Genomic DNA, 20,919 nt, shown 5'->3' on the forward strand with positions numbered 1-20,919 from the left:
TATTGTTCTCCAGAGGTACAGCAACTATCGTAGATGGATATTGTCTGTTGTTTACAAAATCAGGATCGATGTGTATACACTACACACTACACAAAACACACACATATGTCACATATAGCCAAAGGAACCTTACTACAATCTAAGCGCTAGGCTAGGAACGTACACTCTCCCACGCAATACTGAGAGATATTTTTGCTCTTGTTTTTCAGATAAGAAAATGTGTCTCAAAGAGGCATTTTCATTCACAGAGGGTTACTCAGCTAGGGTATACAAATGTTTATCTAATGACAATACCCATGTTTTTTTCATTTCATCAGAACATAAGTGGAAGTCCTGCTTGGGCCATGAAAGGAAGCAAGTTACACTCATAATATTTCAGTACTCAGTGGGATATTAGCAATGTATTCCCATGCCTCAAATAGATATATCAGAAAGATGAAATGATTTTCTCCAAACACCATTACAATTAACTTAAAAAAAACCAGCTTTATTGACATATATAAAATTGAAATACAATGAACTTCACATATTTAAAATGTAAACATTCAATAAGTTTTGATGTATATGTGTGTGGATGTACACACACGCACACACACACACACCACACCACACACCCCTTTAGCTCTAAAGTTTATGTCCCCATTGCCATATACTTGAATAGCATCCAGACTGTCTGGAAAAAGATAAGGAATCACCACAAAATACTATCCTTGGTCCCATAGGATTATCTGCCTTGCCATGGCCATTCTCTTCTCAAGTGCAGTGCTGTAGTAAGAAGTAGGGAGGGAAGCATGCTCAATTATTCAGGACAAGTCAGAGTGAGAACTCTATGCCTAACCATGTAGCACAGAGCTCAAGGGAGGGATCAACTAATATGCAGGATAAAGAATCCTGGGGTTTTAGAGCTGGAAGTACAACTGCTCAAGAAATTTTCTTTTGCATGTGTGTACGTGATGGTGAGGTTGAAAGAAAGGGAGGGAAAGGGGGAAAAAGGTATGAGACAGAGGATGTGAATTTCAGTTTCTGAAGGTTTTCATTCAGATTTAAATATATATATCATATATATGTTATATATATAACTTTTTGTTATATTGCATTTTCTTATATAGCATATAAAATACATGTTATATTGTATTTTGTTATATAACATACAAAATATACATATATAATTACATAATAACGTAAGACATATGTAATACAGAGGTCAGTCATATTCAACATGGAAAATTTAGGTACACGCAAGGACACATATCCAGAGCATTAGAAAAAGAACAGATGGCTAAAAAATGAGGATAGGATGGGGAAGAAAAAAAAAGAAATCTAGAATCTAGAATCAAACCAGAGAGGCATCCGTGCAGTTTAAAGACCACAAAGCAGTATGATTAATTCACTTCTCTGCACCCGAGGTCCACTAAAACAAAAACAAAAACAAACAAACAAACAAAAAAATAACCAAACAAACAGAATTAAAGCAGAGGGGAAAATAAGAAAACAAATAAGGGTAACCACTGTTAACATTTTGGAGAACCGTGTATCCTTACATTTTTAGTTCTACATTTTTATGTACATGCACACATACATATTGTATGTTCTGTATACACGTACACAGAAGTAAGCTCATACTATCTGCATTTTGGGACCACCATTTTTTCCACTTAACACTGAAACATAGTCTTGAAGTCATTAATGTGTTTTTCTCTAATATCTCTCATAGAGCTGCACCAGAATTGTTAACTGCTTGTCTCTTGTTCAGACTCACCAAATATTATTTATATATATACATATAAAGTGGACAGGAGTTCAGAAGTGCTTATGCCCAGCTTGAAGAGAGGGATGCTCGTCACTGGAAGTAGGAAAGAAGAAGGCTTTATGGAAGATGTGGTATTTGATTTGCAGTTTGGGTGGAAACGGGCTAAAGGGACATAGATAAAAAGGAAGCGGATCTTAACTGGGCACCAATTATAACAGACCTGGGGATCCACACTAAAAGCACAAAGACACGGGTATCCCAGGGTCCACCAAACAGGTGAGGAAGCAAGGGGCACTGTGAGATGGTGAGTAACGTATCTGAGGCAAGTCCTGGAACGGGGACATCCTGCAGGGAGCTGGGAAGATGTGGAGGGTGTGCAGAGGCAGAGGGAAGAGAGACTGGGAAGGGTGGTGGGAGGTGGTGCTGAGATCCCAGAATACTTGAAGGTCAAGCTAAAGAGCAAGAATTTTACCTGCTCTCTGTATAGCTGCTTATGGAATCTGGTCCTCACACTTACATAACAAATGATAAAAAATGGTTATCAGCAGATGGCCAAGAAGCTGTTCCCAGAGCAGATTAATATTGCCTCAGACAAGTGGAATCCCCCAGGGATAGCACATCCTTTAGGACATATTTCAAAAGCCATAATTCTGTCTGAGGGCACCTGAAGGAAATTTCAGAGCAGTACCTCCGGCACCTAATTATCAAATAAATGTGTTAGTGGGAACCTCTGTAGTTAAGTCGTGCCAAGCATAAAGACGCTCAATGAGGCTAATGTGAACTCAGAGTAAGGACACATCTAAATGCTAACTAAATAGAGAATGCAGAAACATTCTGAAGGTGAATCCTGGGACAAACAAAAGACAAAACAAAACAAAGCAAAAAAAAAAAATGGCAAAGAAACAAAACCAAACCACAGCAAGCATTGGGAAGAACATCTGTTACCTAAGGGCAAAGAAAACCCACAACCCTTCTGTCTCACTACTGTCAAGGACAAAGCACCTGGCATGGAATTGGCTTGTGGAGACCTTCTCATAAAGGTCTGACCACTCCCCTCTCGTGTAGGAAAACCAAACACTGCAAATTCAATCAAAGGCAATGACAGGGCTTGGCTTCCAGTACTTGGACAGACCTAGGTCTGGACTTGGCACACAGCAGATGTGGGCTAAATCTCAAGAGCACACGCTTACCTATTAGACAGTAGGTTGGTTCCAAACCTCTCTTTGGACCTTCTGCTTTCAAAAAATGGCCCTCTATGTGCTACTTATCCCAAAGAGTGTCAACCCAACAATAAGCACTCCTAGAGAACAAGGAAAAAGGAAGAAGCATTTGGTACAAATGATGTGACCGAGAGGAGCTAAGCTTTTGCAAATCTGGATTCATGACACTGACCTTCCTTACTTCCTGTGTAACAATAGGCAGACTAATTAATCTCTCTAAACCCCAGTTTCCTCAACTGTAAAAGGGAGCAGATAATATCTTCCTTCAATTTGTGTTATGAGGTTTAAAGGAGATAATGACATTATGTCATTAAAGCATCTGTCACTTGGAAAGCAATCATAAGTAGTATTTGCCCATGCATGCCTATCTTCTTTTTCCCATAGGGGAAAGTGGGCAAGATCCTATTGGGCAAACAACCATGAGAAAAAGAGAGACACAGGCACTTAGGAATGGTCTGCATGTAGGAACTGCCAAGTTCTTCCACCAATTTAGTGGAAAGGCCATTTACTATTTGTATAAACTTTAGGCAAAGAAAAAGCCTATGACACCTTCCTCATAGAATCATCACAAAGATTAAAGCCACCATTTGTAAAAGCCTACTGTTCATTACACTTAAATGGTAACTTAAGGTGGAAGTATATATGGTGGCATTAAATTAACTAGAACACTGCTCACAATGGATCACCAACTGGGACAGTGGAATCGTTTCCCTGTCTGAAGATTTTACCACATGGGGATTTGAACTAAACAAAGATCAGAAATCCAGGAAATGGTTGGAAATCCAGTTGGAAATCCATGCTGCCCGAGACAGGCTTACCAAGCAAAGGAAGGGGTCCCTCCTGGCTCTCATGTTAACTATTAACTAGCTGTTCTGGCTGTCTTTCTGGCTTAATTATGCTCCTATAACCCTGACAAGACTGGCTGAACTTCACTATAAATCATGACAGTGGAAAGCCTAAGATAAAAGCAAGATTAATGATATGACCTCAATCTTGGCATAAAGGCCCATTAATTGGAAATTATGGACTTAATTGAATTCTAGGCATAGCACTGGCAGCTAGATTAAATTTTCCAAGACCTGTTTCTCTACCCGCAGGAAGACAATTGAAATACACCAGTGAAAACTAAGCCAAACATTGGCTGTTGCTTAGAAGACAGACATAAAATTGGTATTTCCCTAGCATACTAGCTACCCAACCATGAAAAGAGTCTCAAGTCAGGTTTGGAGGAACCACAGGCATCATTTCAGCTACCTTCCCTGTCTTCTACATGCTCAAGGGTGCTATGTAACCTCTCTGAACCTTAATTTTGAGATAGTAATTTTAACTGCTACACACACACACACACACACACACACACACACACACACACACACATACACACACACACGAAATGCTCAGTAAGTACCACCACCATCATCCCATCTTTGCCACCATCCACTACTATAAGGAGCCTGGAGGGGACAGGAAAGAACCATGTGCTTCTCTTCTGCTGGCTGCAGAAAAGGCACCACAAACAGCACAGACAAGTCACTATACACCCAGGACCTTCCTGAGTTCAAAGTAGCTTCTGTCTCTGCTTGGCATTTGGCAGCTGCGGATTCTTGTATGTCTCTTTCCTGCAGTCTGGTCTATGTGAGTCCATCTGCTCTTAGGACAAAGATTTACAGGCATGAATCCTTACCCAACACTGAGAGATGGGCATTACAGTCTCCTCTATAGAAGAGAAGGAGGGGACTCTCAGATGGTGACTAACTAAGGCACCAACTGTGGTATGTGTTGGAACCAGGATATCATGCTGTTTCCTTGGGGAAGTGGGAGGATGTGGAGGGTGTGTTAGAGGGTGGGAGGTGAGACTTGGAAGGTGAGTGGTCCTCAAGTCCCCAAAGGCTTGAAGGTCAAATTAACCTTCAAAGGAGCAGACAAAGTTGCTCAGAATTACTGGGAGGGGTGGGGGAATGCCTTTGTTGAAGCTGCAACAAGACAAATTAATTGAGAATCAGCAGGAAAAGCCTAGTGAAAACATAGACAGTACTTAGCTTGTATCTCTGTACCAAGCACCCAGTAAGACACCTACCAGGGTAAACAGTGCAAAACAGGCCAGTGAATCAAACTGAATTAAGTCTATCAAGAAATCAAGAGCTCCACTTCACTCTTAAACCTGCAGCAATTGTTCTGAAGCTCTGCAAGGTAAAAAAAATGGCAGTAGCTATCATTTATTAATCACCTTCTGATTGCTGGGAATTGGTCCTACAAGCGTTATATCCATTATCTCATTTATTGCTCACATCACGTTGCCAGGTAAACCTTACTATCCCCCTTTTACAGATGTGCAAACTGAGGACTCAAGACAGAAATATGGTCACACAGCCACAGCTCTTCCCCAAGTCTTTCTTCCTCCAAAGCCCATGTTCATCTCATGATATTTTGTTAAAAGCATAAGACACAAAAGGAAATGGTCAAACCGGAAAACACTGTTGGAGAATAGAGAAGCCAGATCCAGGCCTGATGTGTGCTCTGGTATAATCGAAGGATATCTTTTAACACCAGATACTCAGGAGGGAAAAACTGAGAAAGATCAGGTGCTGAAAAGGCACAAATAAATGAAAACTGCCTTCTGAGACTTTGATAGGAGAGGAAAGCCAACGTCTAGCTGTGCTTATGGTCTCTCATGCGACCTTGGTGGTCATATAAAGGGATGCTGGCAGTGGCTTAAGATGTTCTTTTCTTGAACACCTGGGTGGCTCAGTTGGTTAAGTGCCTGACTTGGCTCAGGTCATGATCTCACGTTTGTGAGTTCAAGCCCTACATCGGGCTCTGCACTGACAACACGGAGCCTGCTTGGGATTCCCTCTCTTCCTCTCTCTCTGCCTCTGTCTTGCTCTCTCTCTCAAAATAAATAAATAAATAAACTTAAAAAAAAAAAAAGATGTTCTTATATGTGGAATCTAAAAAAAGCCATACTCATAAAAACAGAAAGTAAAATGGTGTTACCAGGGGCTGGAAGGTAGAGAAGGTAGAGAAATGCTTCCGTTTGTTGTTTAAAAGATACAAACGTGCAACAAGTAGTAGGTGGGTCCTAGAGATCTAATGCACAGCATGGTGAATATAGACAATGACACTATTATAATCAAACTTGCTAAGGGACTAGAACTTAATTATTTCAGTCACAAAAAAGAAATGATGATTATGTGACATGATACAAGGGCTATGGCTATAATGGCAATCATATTACAATATATAAATGTATCAAGTCAACATACTATATACCTTAAATTTACATAATGTTATATGTCAAATATATGTCAATTTTTAAAAATGCCCTTTCTTAAATAGCCCCTTCTAGCTGCCTAATGCTACTCACCCTACAGGCACACACAGTGTTCAGGGTCAAAAGCTACTCAGACTTTGCTTCTTGTGTTCACCAACCACATGCACAAGCATTCCAGAAATGGCAGCCAGGGCACCCAGAAAGGGAAAGAGTAAGAGCTCAGAGAGCTAACCTGCAAACATGCTCTCTATCTTCCCCAGAGAACCATTCTACAGACTTTGTCAAGGTGCTTTGAGGTATAAAAGCACATTAGCACTAGCAAACCCATGGTCACAGCCTTCTTTGAGAAGGCTATGGCTGAGAGAGAGGATAAATCATTAGCGGTGCCTGGTCTCCCTTGGTGCCTTTTAGATCCCAGATAACATAATCAGAGTTCACAGGCTCTGAGATTTCAAAGATGGGCACTGACAACCACAAAAAAAGAGTCTTGGTCAAAGAGGGACAACATGAGAGGCTGAAAGCAGGTGGCCTTCCATCATGAATAATATGTCCTCTGCAAAACCCAAAGAATGGTAAAAGAGTGGGTTAGTGGATGCATTTGAAAGGTTTGGTTTCCTTCTTTCCAAGGAGGAAATGAGATTACAGCCAGCTTAAACAAAACCTTTATACATGTTGGAAAAGGGTGATAACAGCTTTTTGTTATCTGATCTCAGTCCCCACCTGACCACTGGAAAAAGCCTGTATATAGCACAGTGGTACATGCAAATGTGGCAACCCTGGGGGAAACTAATCTTCACTGGGCTCCCCCTATGTCCCAGATCTAAGCCACATGCTTCACACACACCGATTCATTTCACCCTTACAGGGACCCTACAAAAAAGGCTAAGTTGATCCCACTTTACAGGTATTGAGATGAGGCTCACAGAAGTTACATAACCTGCCCAACATAAGAAGCCTAGTATGCCAAACTTCCTCACTGAGGATAAGCAGCTTTAAATGAAGGTGGGTTGGGGGAGACGGAGGCAGGAAGGGAGGCAGGAAGAGAGGGGGAGAGAAAGTGAGACACAGAGAGAGAGAAAGAGAGAGAAGGAGAAGGAGGGGGGAGGGAAGGAGGAGAGAAGGGAAAAGAGGGAGAAATGGAGAGGGGAGAGAAGAAGGAGCTATCATTTACTGAGCATTTTTTATCTGCCAGGTGCTTCAAATAGGCTACCATATGTGAAACCTTACAGCAACCTGCTGAAGGGGATATTATTATACCCATTTCAAAAAGGAGAAAATAGGGGCGCCTGGGAGGCTCAGTCGGTTAAGCGTCCGACTTCAGCTCAGGTCACGATCTCGCGGTCCGTGAGTTCGAGCCCCGCGTCGGGCTCTGGGCTGATGGCTCAGAGCCTGGAGCCTGCTTCCGATTCTGTGTCTCCCTCTGTCTCTGCCCCTCCCCCGTTCATGCTCTGTCTCTCTCTGTCTCAAAAATGAATAAACGTTAAAAAAATTTAAAAAAACAAACAAAAAGGAGAAAATCGAGGCTCACTGAAGTTAAATAATTGGATAAAAGTCACACATCGAACAAACAGCAGCATAAGAACACACATCAGGTCTACCTGGCTCTAAATCCCACGTCCTTTTACTAGCACATTTTTCATTTCCCCTGCTCGACACAAGAGTAGAAGTCTCAGTGCCATCACCAACAGTGCTTGGGGGAGGTACATCTGAAAGGGCCCCAGGAAGACCTTGTCCAACACAAACCAGGCACCAGAGATGGCTACACCCTAGGGCTTCCTGACCGTTCCCTCAGCAGCCACTGTCACTGGGCTCGTCACAGGGGTGGAAGCCTGGACTGGCCAAGGACAGGATGATGGGCACAGCACAGGGGTGGAGCCAACACTCTCCCACGCATGTCCACATCAGGGTCCACTCCCTCACTGGCCTGAACCCAGGCATTTGGGAATCTGTATTTTCTGGCTCAGGAGGAGAAACAAAGGAGTTCAAGTCCCAAATACCAGTGTGCCCTGAAGCAGACAGCGCACTCCCTCTGGGCAAAATCTCTTCCTCTGTAAAACAAGGAGATGGGATCAGCTGCTCCACAAGGTCTCGTAACACTAGTGACTCCATAATTCACAGACTCTATACAACATGTGTGCAATTCGCAACCAGGCAAGGAATCAGTAGGGCACTACCAAATTGGACAGGGAGTTGAAATGTAACTGCCACCAGGGGCAGCACTGGTCAAACAAAAGCATTCAAATCTGGATCCTGGCTCCTGTTTTCTATTTCTGTCTGGGAGGCCCTGCTGGGGGCTGTTATGTAACAGACTGGCCAGCTGCTAGCTCCTTCTGTCCTCTTTCCCTGCACTTGGCACTAATCCCAAACTGACCATTCCCTTGGTGCCCTTTTTTGTAACCTTTAAACATCTGCATCTCACTTTTTTAAGTAACTGTAAGCTCCTAGAAGTCCAGCTGGGTGGGTTAGACAAGACTGCATACACACTGCAGAGAATATTCTAGCATCCTGCTAGTAAAAATACACCGTAACAAAATCAGCTAACATTTGAGTGCCTACTATGTGCCAGGGATTATTCTAAAAGCTTTACAACCCTATGAGGTACATAATATTACCATCTTGTGTTCTGCAGATGTGGAAACAGAAAGAGGCTGTCTTCCTTGCTGAGGTCACACAGTTAATAAAGGCAAAGTGCTGACAGTGTCTCACAATGATTTCTTGAATGAATACACCTAGATCCAGACCTAGACAACAGGTGGGGCTGCGTGCCTCTGGCATCAGACAGACCTGGGTCCAAACTCCAGCTCAGCAATTTATTAGCTATTCCTTTAGATAAGCTGCTTGAACCTTTCTGTGCCTCAGTTTCTTCATCTGTAAAAGGGGATAACAACATCTACCCTGTGGAGTTATTCTGAAAATCAGACACAAAACCCGTAAAAGAACCTAGTGTCGCACCCAGTCTACTCATTTACTTGCGTATTTATTAAGTTGCTACTTAGGGAAAGGCTTTGTGTTGGGTGGTGGGAAAACAGAAGAAAGCATGGTCCCTCTGCCTTCAAGCTGCTGCCAGTCTACCGATCACATAAACATAAACAAAAAGAGTATATACCACATGGGAAGGCCAATGTTATACACAGGAGATATGTAGATATGTATGTAGATATATCTATATATCTATATATTTATATATAGATGTATAATGAATACATGCACACACACACACACGCCTCATATTTGCAAAGGAAAAGATAAAATTACCTATGGAGCGGAAAACAGGGTATAAGGAGCAAGGATAGAAGCTGGAGTTCTTTGAATACAACTTTCTTGATAGATTTGAATTTGAAACTAAGTAAATATATAATTACAAACATGAATTTAAAAGCAACCCCTAAAAAGTGAGAGCAAAGTGAGGCAAATGAGCCCAATAACCACACAGAAACTACCTCAAATGACTTGAAGACACAAAGTAACTGTCTTAAAGTGAAATATATCCAGACCAAAACACAAGACAAAACAACCAAACAACCTTTTACAACCTTAAACTGGTTTGGTGGTAGTGTTGGTATTGTTATTCTGTGACTGTAAATTATGGCAAAAGGCAAAATAGGTAATTATATTGGTATAACTGAGAACCAGGATTTTTGAACGGGAGAAAAGAGATACAGACGTAAGACATAATGATGTAAAAAACTGATTGAATTAAGTAAAAATTCCACAATCCTGAATTTGAGTTGGAAATATCATAAGTAATCCATGATGTGTTTTATCTTTTTAAAAAATCTGTTTCTAACTCTGTCCACTGAAGAAGGCTAGACACGACGACTAACTAGGTAGCAGTGAGCACCCATTACAAGAATGTGGTCTTGAAACATCATTTCCCTCTATATAGAACTAGACCCTTTGCACTTGTTGGATGAGCACTGGGTGTTATATGTAAGTAATGAATCACTAAATTCTACTCCTGAAAAAAAATTTTTAATAATAAATTTTTTAAAAAGGAAATCCTACTGAAAAAAAAGGAACTAGAGCCCTTTGAAAAATGTCTGATTCAAAGATTGGAGCCAAAAACAAAAAACGAGGATTGGAGCAGAAAATGTACACAATGAGCCTGATTTGTGATATCAGAAAGAAAGGAAAGAGGGGATGACTACCACAGTGTGTCAAAAAGACTCAGACACCAACATAAGAGGCTGGCTTTGGCCAAAGATGGGTCTACTTGAGCATCAGTAAGAATAGTAACTGTAATGGATGGAAACATCATAGGTTTACAAACAGGAGTTCATAACAGTAAGATAAAGAGGAAAAGAGAGAGAAAAACTTCATTCATCACCCTTGGAGAAGGCTAGGGAACCAGTTCTTTATTTTTGAAAAATAAAGGGAAAGAATTGAACCTTTTCCTGCCTTTGCTGAATGAACTGTATTTCAGGGTCACCAAATATCTGATGAGGGGAGTTTCTTTTCATAGAAATATGCCAGCTAACAAATAGAGAAGAAATGATAGAATTCACTCTTCACAACTCCTAGAAAATGGAACTAGACAGTGATCAGGAAAACAGAAGCAACCACGCATTATGTAGCCCCAATGGAAATACAAAACACAACCTGTGCCCCAATGGAAATACAAAACACAACCTGTGAGACAGTCTTGCAAGAATCTAATCTGAATCTCAATCTGATCAAACCTCTAGATCTAACTACCAGGGAACACAGGGACAGAGGAATAGGTTGTATACCACACGGATGCAGCCAGTAAAATCAGGGTGTTGAAACAAATCTATAGTGCAGATAACCTGGTTTTTTCAACAAAGACATTACAAAAAAAGAGATGGAGAAGAAATTTCAGAAGGTAAAGAACACCAAGAGCTCTGTCAACCAACTTCAATGCGTGGACATTATTTGGGTCCTTATTCAAGTGTAGAAAGGAAAAAATAAGACTCCTACTTAAAGGAGTTAGGAAAATTTGAACACAATGGGCAGTTGATGATATTAAGGAATTACCATTAACATTCCAGATTTGAGGAGGACACTGTGATACTGTTTTTAAAGGAAGACCTTATATTTTAGAGACACACTGAAATGTTTAAAGATGAAATGACATTACAGCTGGGATTTACATCATAATAATCCAGAGAAGCAGGTACAGGTAGAGAAGAATGAGATTGATCATGAGTCAATAACTGTTGAAGCTAAGTGACAAGGACATGCGTTTCCCTTTCTACTTTTGTTGTTTCCCCTTCCTACTTTTATATATATTTGCAGTTAGGAAGCTGTATGTATTTACATATTATATACATTACATGCCATAATTATAATGCAGTATTTTATAGACACACATGAATATAGAAAAGGGGCTGCTGGGGACCTCAGTCAGTTAAGTGGCTGACTTCGGCTCAGGTCGTGATCTCAATTTGTGAGTTTGAGCCCCAGGTAGGGCTCTGTGCTGACAGCTCAGAGCCTGGAGCCTGCTTTAGATTCTGTGTCTCCCTCTCTGCCCCTCCCCCGCTCACATTCTGTGTGTGTCTCTCTCAAAAAAAAAAAAAAAAACACATTAAAAAAAGAAAAAGAAATAATCCGCCTTTCTTCACTACCTATGTAGCTACCAACCATAGACCTAAGTCACCATCAATTGTCACCTGAATTATTACAGTGGCCTCTTAACTGGTGTCTTTGCCTCCATCCTTGCCTCCCTGCAGTCTGCTAAACTAAGAGCAGCAAGTTTCTAAGGAATAAGGCAAATTATGTTGCTCTTCTGCTTAAAATCTTTCATTGGTTTCCCACCCCACTTAGAGTAAAAATCAAAGTTCTTGCAATGGCCTGCATGGCTCTGTAAGTGGAGTTCTGCACACCCTCCGGCTTTATCTCCAACGTCTCTTTCCCTGTCTCTTCGCTGCAGCCACACTGCACCTCTGTTCAACATAGAGCTGTCTCAGGGCCTGGGCACTTACTATGCCACTCTTCCCCCAGATATGCACCTGGTGTGCTTCCTCACTTCCTACACGTCTCTGCTTAAATGTTCTTTTGTTTCAGAGAGACTTTCTAGATCACCCTAAATAAAGTAGCACCCCCAATCTCCATATTCTAATTTATATATATATATATATATATATATATATATATATATATATATATTTTTTTTTTTTTTTTTTTTTTTTTTTTTTTTTTTTTTTTCTGTCTCTGCCTACTAGAAAAGGAGCTCCATAAAAGGATAGACATAGTTTTTGGGGACACCGTTATTTCCCAAAGTGTCTGGCTTAATGAACATGTTAATTTTGTTTTTAATTTCTGAACTATCAACTAGTCAGCAATATTTCACTGAGTGTTGAGCACAGGGTAGTGAGGTAGGTAGGAAACACGCTACGGAATGCTTATATGCCCCTTTAAGACACTTGAATTTTGTCTTGTAGGTGATGGGGAGCCTCAAATTATATATAACAGGCCTTCAAATTTTAGTGATAGACCTCCTTACCACTTTTGTTATTATCTTTAAAGAAATACATGTGATTTGGCGTTTCTATGGTATATACATTAGAAGGTCTATCACCTTCTAAAGCTGAACCACTATACTTCTAGTTAGTCACTTAAGATAGATGTTTCCTCCTGGATTAGAATAAAATGTCCCTGCATAAAGAGATATGGACATACACAAATAAGGCCATCATTTGCCCACAAGGTTCTTTGAATTAAAAAAGCCCCAAGGGCATTAGCAGCTTGGGGTGGGAGTAGTTATTTGGAAAGACTGTTCAAGAATCAACAAAACTCTGTTGATTGACTGCAAAAGCCCCAGTGGCAACAAAGGTTTTATGTCAAAAATGGGTGAATACAAAGAGATCTGAGTGGAACCTTGTCTCCTCCTCCTGTTCCTACAGGCAAACACCAAATCCATCCCATCTTGTACAAACCCACAGCTGGCTAGCGCCTTAGTTGAGGCCACCTCCATCCCCAGCCTGTGTCCTACTAAGCAGTCTCCCTACTGCCAGTCTGGAACCCTTTCAGTCCTCTCCAGAGAGACATCATTAAAACACAAACTTAATCTTATCACAGCCCTTCTTAGAAACTTGTAGGTGCTCCAGGAAACAGCAGCTCGAATGACCTGGGAGCTTCATACAGTCTCACCTCCTACATTCCTCCCTAATTCTCCAGCTCCTTGCTCCAGTCCCAGGAATCCACATGCGGTTCTCCAAATAGCCCATTCTCTGGCTTTCTTCTGAACACTGTACATGCTTTTAGAGATTCCCTGTGCTGTCACGAGAGTATTTTGCTGTCTTCTCTCCGGCAACAACTCTGCATATTTTACATTTTGTGTTTTATCCCAAAAAAGCCATTCTAAGAGACCTCACATGATTTACCACCTTGCCAGAGGCTGTCAGGCTTAAGGGTTTTGTAGTCTATGTTCTCCTAGTTCTAGCGTCAAACATGATTGCACCTTACACTTGCAGTCTTCCTGTCTGCCTAGAAAATTTTGCAAGTATGATCTCATCTGGGAGTCTTCTTTTAGGTCATGCAGTTCCCGTCTCTTCCTCAGTGCTGCCTGCACAAGTGGCAGCCTTGTCTTACCCGGCATCATGGCCACCCTCAGACCTCTGGTGAAGCCCAAGAGGATCAAGAAGTTCATCTGGCACCAGTCAGACCCATATCTCAAAATTAAGTGCAACTATGGAAACCCTGAGGCACTGGCGATAGGGTGAGCAGAAGATTCAAAGGCTGGATCTTGATGCCCAATATTGGTTATGGGAGCCACAAGAAGAAAAAGCACATGCTGCCCAGTGGCTTCCAGAAGTTCCTAGCCCACAACATCAAGGACTTGAAGTGCTGCTGATGTGCAACAAATCTTACAGTACAGAGACTGCTCACAATGTTTCCTCCAAGAACCGCAAAGCCACTATGGAAAGAGCAGCCCAGCTGGCCATCAGAGTCACCAACCCCAATGCCAGGCTGCACAGCAAATAAAATGAATAGACAGCTTATGTGCACATCGTATTTATATTAATAAAACCACAGGGGCACCTGGGTGGCTCAGTCGGTTAAGTGCCTGACTTCGCTTAGGTCATGATCTCGCAGTTCATGGGTTCGCGCCTGGTGTCAGGCTCTGTGCTGGCAGCTCGGAGCCTGGAGCCTGCTTCAGATTCTGTGTCTCCCTTTCTCTGCCCCTCACCCACTCACATTCTGTCTCTCTCTCTCTCTCACTCAAAAATAAGTAAACATTAAAAAAACTGTATTAATAAAACCATAAAACTACCAAAAAATAAAATAAAATAAAAAATAAAATGCCATGTAAACAATCAACAAATCTATAATAATGATTCTCCAGGCTCTGCCTTTAATGTGGTATCAATATTAAAGACCGAAGCTTTGGAAAAATCATATAGTCCTGAGGAATTCTAGACCCAGGAACATTACAGAAAGTGTTATCAAGGTTAGTATGGAACAGAATTTGCAGTTATTTCCTTAAAACATTTGAAGCAATATTCATGGAGAAAATAAATCCTTAAGCCATTGTTCTAAAAGTGGCACTGATGTTTTTTAAGATTTTAAAGCTAGAATTTTTTTAGAAGTTGTGCCTATAAACACAACAACTGGTTTGTAGTCCTGATTCTGTCACCTGCTAGCTATGCTGTGACTTTGGGCAAGTCACTTACCCCTTTGAGCCTCATTCTCCCCAGCCACAAAATGAAGATAATTATACTCAGCTCACAAGGCAGTTGTAAAAATAAAGTAAAATGATGTCTGTGGAAGCCCTTCATCAACCAAAAATAAGGCATTGATGGTTTATACTCATGGACAATGCCAAAGAGCAATGCGATTAGAAGATAGAGCTCTTCCCAGAACATCAGTTCTCCACCTAAGAGTCCATTTATTTCATCAAGCTGTTATTTTTATTGTTATTGGAAGTACATCAAAAGGATTTCTGCTGAGCCCAGGCAAACAATAAGTCTAGAATGTACTATCAAATTCCCACAATTAATTACTGGGATTGTGGAGGGTTTTTGCTCGCTTTTTTGTTTAAGAACTCTTTGGTATGTTACAAACCTTAATACGAATGACTGAATTAACATTACGTTAAGAACCTAAGTGCCCAAACTGGAACCATGTGCAAATCTGCTAGCAATGGATGGACTGCTGCCAGTTGATGCACATCTGTGAGGCTCTAGTCACTGTAAATAAAAGAATCTGCCATTGTTTTCAGAGCAGCTCAGCACCTCTGCCAATAGAACACCCTTTGAGTACGCTCCACTTTTCTATAAGTCACAAGTTTAAGGCTCTGGTGTAATCATCTGATTTTCCATCCTTTACAGGCTTGAGTGGATTTTTAAAGCAAAGGGCGATCCAAGTATTTTTATGAACCACTGCTAATATCAAAAACATCACTGCTTTCTATGTTCAAAGCCCCTGGGAGATCCCTAAAGAATTCAGAAAGGAACACTGCCAATGTAACTACCTCCAAAGGTGAGTTCAATGAAGCAAAAATGAACAACACTTCATCAAGGAAACTGCTGATCACTCTTCCGAAGATACCTAAGGAAAGTAAAATTTGACAAGCACGATCGCATTTACCCCAACATCACTGAGGATACTCTCCAAAATAGCCATTGACTCTCCCCTGGGGGTGGGTTGGGGGTACCACTGAAAATGAGCTTCTATCTCCCCTTCTGTAACAAACTCTAAAATATATAAGGCTCAAACAAGATCCCAGTTTATTTCTTGCCTCCGTCTCACTCAGGGCATTTGCTTTTGCTATTCCTCCTTCAGGAACCTCTTCCTGGCTCCTTAAATGATTGTAAGGAATAAATGATTGGTCCTCTCAGACCAACGTGGAGTCAAATCCCAGCCCTACCATAGGTAATAAATCCTGTAATCTCTGCACCTCAGTTTCCTCATGCAAAAGAAAATATCCCAAGGAACACTACTGACATCAAGATGGAGCACAGGAACAACAGCCTTTGCCAATTTGGTCAGCAATTATTTTTTTTTCTTTACTGAGCTCAGACTCAGCAAAAGGATGTAAGACCCATCCCTTCAACATGAGGCTCATAACCTATTTAAAACAACAGTTCCTGGGGCACCTGGGTGGCTTGGTCGGTTAAAGCGTCTGACTTCAGCTCAGGTCATGATCTCACACTCCGTGAGTTCGAGCCCCACGTCAGGCTCTGTGCTGACAGCTCAGAGCCTGGAGCCTGTTTCAGATTCTGTGTCTCCCTCTCTCTCTGCCCCTCCCCTGTTCATGCTCTGTCTCTCTCCATCTCAAAAATAAATAAATGTTAAAAAATTAAAAAAAAAAAAAAAAAAAAAAAAAAACAACAACAACAGTTCCTGCTCAGGTTATAATTAGAAGTACCTGATTATTATGAAGAACATGAGAGGACTTCATGAAGTGTTAATGAGCAACTCTGCTTTGCTGGGCATCAAAGTGGAGAGGGCAATGACCTCGGGCCACCAGCACACCACCAGAGGTGGCAGTTTTACCACATATTTGTTATGCAAGCTTGGGGAAGTTACTTCATCTCTCTGAAAATGTGATCTGTAAATTAGGGATTAATAACAGCACTTGTCTCCCAAAATTCCTTTGAGAATTGAATAAGATAATGCATGTTAAGCATTGACACAAGCATAGCAAATAACTAGTAAGTTCGAATAATGATAGCCATTTTTACCATTGTGACCTCCTCACCAAAGACTCTGAATTTCAATCTTTCATGAAATCCTGAGAATTTCTCTTAATTCCACTGGGGGAGTCCTGCTTTGTCATCTTTCCTAGAAATGGAACTTCAAAAGCCTGGAAGGGTAGTGGCTTTGGAGTACCAACCTGGGGCCTGTTTTCCTGGAGCTGAAACATGAGGAAAGGGGTGGCAGAGACTGCTATCTGCTAAACCAATATCTATTTCCCCTTCCCCTTCCTTAGTAATATATTTTAGCTGGTCATGGGGCCTCCCAAAATAAGACTACATTTCCCATGCTTCCCTTTAGCAAGGCATGACCATGTGATTAAGTTCCACCCAACAGGATGTGAATGGAAGTGAGATTGTAACTTCCAGGGTGTTTCTTAGAGGGAAGACGTAGGCTGGAAAACAAACGTGTTGGTTGGCCATCTTGGAGAAGGAGGAAAAGAGTAATATCCTAAAAAACATAAAGCAGTAAGACAGACAAGCCTGTGACCCTCATTATTTCATAGAGTAGAGCTGCCATTCCAGATCAGGCTTTTATATGGGCAAGAAATAAGCTTCCATCAGTTTTAGCCATAGTTATGATGGCCTTTGTTACATGCAGCCAAAGCTCTGTCGCCTCATAAATATTGTAGAGAGGAAGAAGAATGGCAGAATGTGGTGGAGAGTTATGAAATGTGCCTGGCACAAAGTATATGCATGATATTTGCACCATAAGCATTTTTGCCATAGATTTCTTTGTCTCAAGCACTTTTGCTGCAAACATTTTCATCATATAACTAATTGGCCATAAAGCAATTCTGCTGTAAAATATAAAATCATGAAAAATAAAAGACATTCACTTAAAATTACATAATGAAATATGAAAAACAAAAAGACTTCATTGTAAAATACAAAAGAATTGAATGAATTTAAGATGTGTGTAGATTCATGTCAATACTGCGCAAGTAACTGATTTTATTTCGTGGATTATACCTAAGCACTTGCTTTTGAAGTTGTTCATTCATCATTTATACATTTTTTTTTTTTGCTTGTTCACTCATCTCTTCATTTGACATCACACTGTTTTCTTTTTTTGCTAAAATTTCTTCATTAAGAGAGGTACCCATTTCCAAATATTAGGATGCTTATTTGTAACCAAGCTTTTTATTGCATTGTGAAAGCCTTCTATACTGTTGTTTGTTTTGGGATACTGTCACAAATCTATTTATAGACATTCCAGAACTCTATGGGAAATGTAGGACCAAAATTCTATGCCACTATATAGACTATTATAAGAGCTAAGAATTATATGATATGAAAATGGGAGTGATGTGTCAATAGAGAAATGAATCCAAACTGTCAACCAGTTTGATGAAAAAGCCAAACTGTCAAACCAAACTGTCAGCCAGTAATTTTTTTGTCTTTTATGGAAAAATTGCCTTATAGCCAATTAGTTATGTGGCAAAAATGTTTGCGGCAGAGATCTCAGTGGCAAATGTAAAAGCAACCCACAGAATAGGTTCTCATAATTACTTGCAGAATTAATCTTTAGGGTTTTAGGCAATCAATTCAAATTTAGAATATTGAGGTCAGTTCCAGAAACAAGAGGACAGTGGTCAGCTGAGGAGTGTCCACAAGACAATGACTAGGGCAATGAAAGGTCAGAAAAACCCATCTCAAGAGGAAAGAGTGTAAGATCAAGAAGGAGAAAGGTAAGCCAGAGCAACAGAATTAGATTTCAAGTAACTCAAGTGTAGTAAGTTGAACAGGGCTCCTCTCTTTGCACTCTAGTTTCCTCATCTGTAACAGATAAGACCAGAAAATCATGAAAATGCCTTCTGGCCATCCCACAAGGGATCTACAGAGTCAAAGGAATTTACATTGTACCACAGGACAGAACTACAACCCACCTGGACACAACACTGTGAAAGTGAAGGACAGATTTCCACTGAACATCAAAACACAACTTCCTAGGGGTGCCTGGGTGGCTCAATCAGCTAAGTGTCTGACTTGGGCTCGGGTCATGATCTCATGGTTCATGAGTTCGAGACTCACATCGGGGTCTGTACGGTTAGTGCAGAGCCTGCTTGGGATTCTCTCTCTCTCCCAGTCTCTATGCCCCTCCCCCCAAAAAAATTTAAAAAAAAAAAACTTTAAAAATTAAATAAAGGGTATTTAACAAGAAAAAAAAGACAACTTTCTAGCAATGCTTCTCATCTAGAAATAGAATGGCTGCCTTCCAAAGTCCAAAGTTACCTGACTAGAAGGATTCAACCAGAGAGTTGATAGGTTTCCAGAGGAAGTGCTGAGTTTGGGGAGGATCATGGAGTTAAAACAGACTCAGCTCCTTCTTACAGATTGGTCAGTCCAGCAGGCTTTATAGTAGACGGTCCTGTATCTCAATCCAATTCTGTCACTTACTTGGTTATATGATCCTGGACAAGTTATTTGCCTGTTTTCAAAGTTTATTTATTTTGAGAGAGAGACCGGGGGGGGGGGGGTGTGCACGAGCAAGTGGGGGAGGGTTAGAGAGAAGTGTGGAGCCCTATGAGCAGCTCAGTCTCCTGACAGCGAGATCGTGACCTGAGCAAGTATCAAAAGTTGGCCGCTTAAGCGACTGAGCCACCCAGGTGCCCTAAGTCACCTTTTTTTTTTTGAGTCTCAGTTTCCTCATTTTAAAAAATGGGAATAGTAAAACATAACTTAAAGTATACTATAGGAAAAGAGATAATACATGGCAAGCACAGAGCACTGTGTTAGGCCCACAGCTCTTTATAGCAGTTATCATCAGTATCACATTAGCTTTAGAAACGGAGGAAGAAAAGAGAAAAATGTGAGGAGTACAGAAGATGGGAGTCAGTCATCCTGGTGGAAGCACCAGTAGGTAGAGGGCTGGAATTTGTGGACAGGGCGCATAGTTGCGCAGCCCAAATTAGCCAGGACTTGGTGTGACATGATGTGTCATGCAAGCAGGATCAAACGCAATGCAAAGAGTAGAAGAGGAAGGGCAGCTGGCAGGTGGAGACTCATCAGAAACGGAAAAAGAACTCTTATCCAAGCCTCATCCATCCATCCAAAATTTCTTGGTTATCTACAAGCAATTATAAGATGGTAAGAGTATCACAAGATGTTAAACACAGAGTATAATCGGGGCATGGAGGAGAACCATCTGACCCAGAGGTCAGATAAGGGTTCCACAGAAAATTATAGCTAACTTAAGACGGACATTACTGAGGAAAAGGTGTTTGGGGCAAAGGGTAGAAAGAATTCAGGTTGATAATATATTTGAAGAAGGGTGGAGAATCATGAAACCTTTCAAACCTACAAAGCTCCCACATTCTGAGTGACTACAGGACTGCTAATTGTCCTAGTCTAAGGTTCCACAATTATGGCTTCAGATGAAAAAGCAAAATAAAATACATGCTCTGCACACATTTTTAAGAGACTAGTAGTGGAGTGAGTGTGATGTGGTTACAAAAGGCAACAGGAGGGCTCCCTGTGCTGTTGGAACTGTTCAGTATCTTGACTGTGGTAATGGATTCATGAGTTCACACAACTGATAAATAACACAGAATGTGCACGCACGGGCGCGCACACACACACGCACATGCGTGCCCCAAGGAAATATGAGATGGAATGTATCAGCGTCAATATCTTAGCTGTGATATTATGTTACAGTTTTATAAAATATTACCGTTGGGAGAAATAGGCAAAGTTTGCAAGGCTCTCTTTGCATTGTTTCTTACAGCTACATGTGAATCTATAATTATTTCAATTCAAATTTCAGTTATGAAAGTAGCAACAGAAAAGAATATAGTTATATAAAATTGCAGTTACGAAATATCAATTTACTATTGAAACTTTAGCAAAATGCATAAAAAATAAAATGTTGGAATTACTGGTACCCTATGACCCAAATATCCTTTTGTAATATTTTGATCTCGTTCTTTCATTTTTAGACTAGTATACACCCTTACAATGATTTTCCTGTATGTATATGTGTATATATATACATATATATATGTATATATATGTATATAT

The 20,919-nt window shown here is 40.8% G+C and overlaps 1 protein-coding gene and 1 pseudogene across 3 annotated transcripts in view; one reads left to right on the top strand and one right to left on the bottom strand.

Moving 5' to 3' along the window:
• The window catches only part of DNAJC6 (DnaJ heat shock protein family (Hsp40) member C6), a 150,702-nt gene that overhangs the window by 61,908 nt on the left and 67,875 nt on the right, over nucleotides 1-20,919 (bottom strand). The gene's annotated exons all lie outside the window — the stretch shown is intronic.
• On the top strand, nucleotides 13,801-14,227 carry LOC128774857 (60S ribosomal protein L32-like; annotated as a pseudogene).

Source organism: Panthera pardus, unplaced genomic scaffold, assembly GCF_024362965.1.
Source record: "Panthera pardus isolate Hobbes unplaced genomic scaffold, ASM2436296v1 HiC_scaffold_11, whole genome shotgun sequence".
NCBI lineage: Eukaryota > Metazoa > Chordata > Mammalia > Carnivora > Felidae > Panthera > Panthera pardus.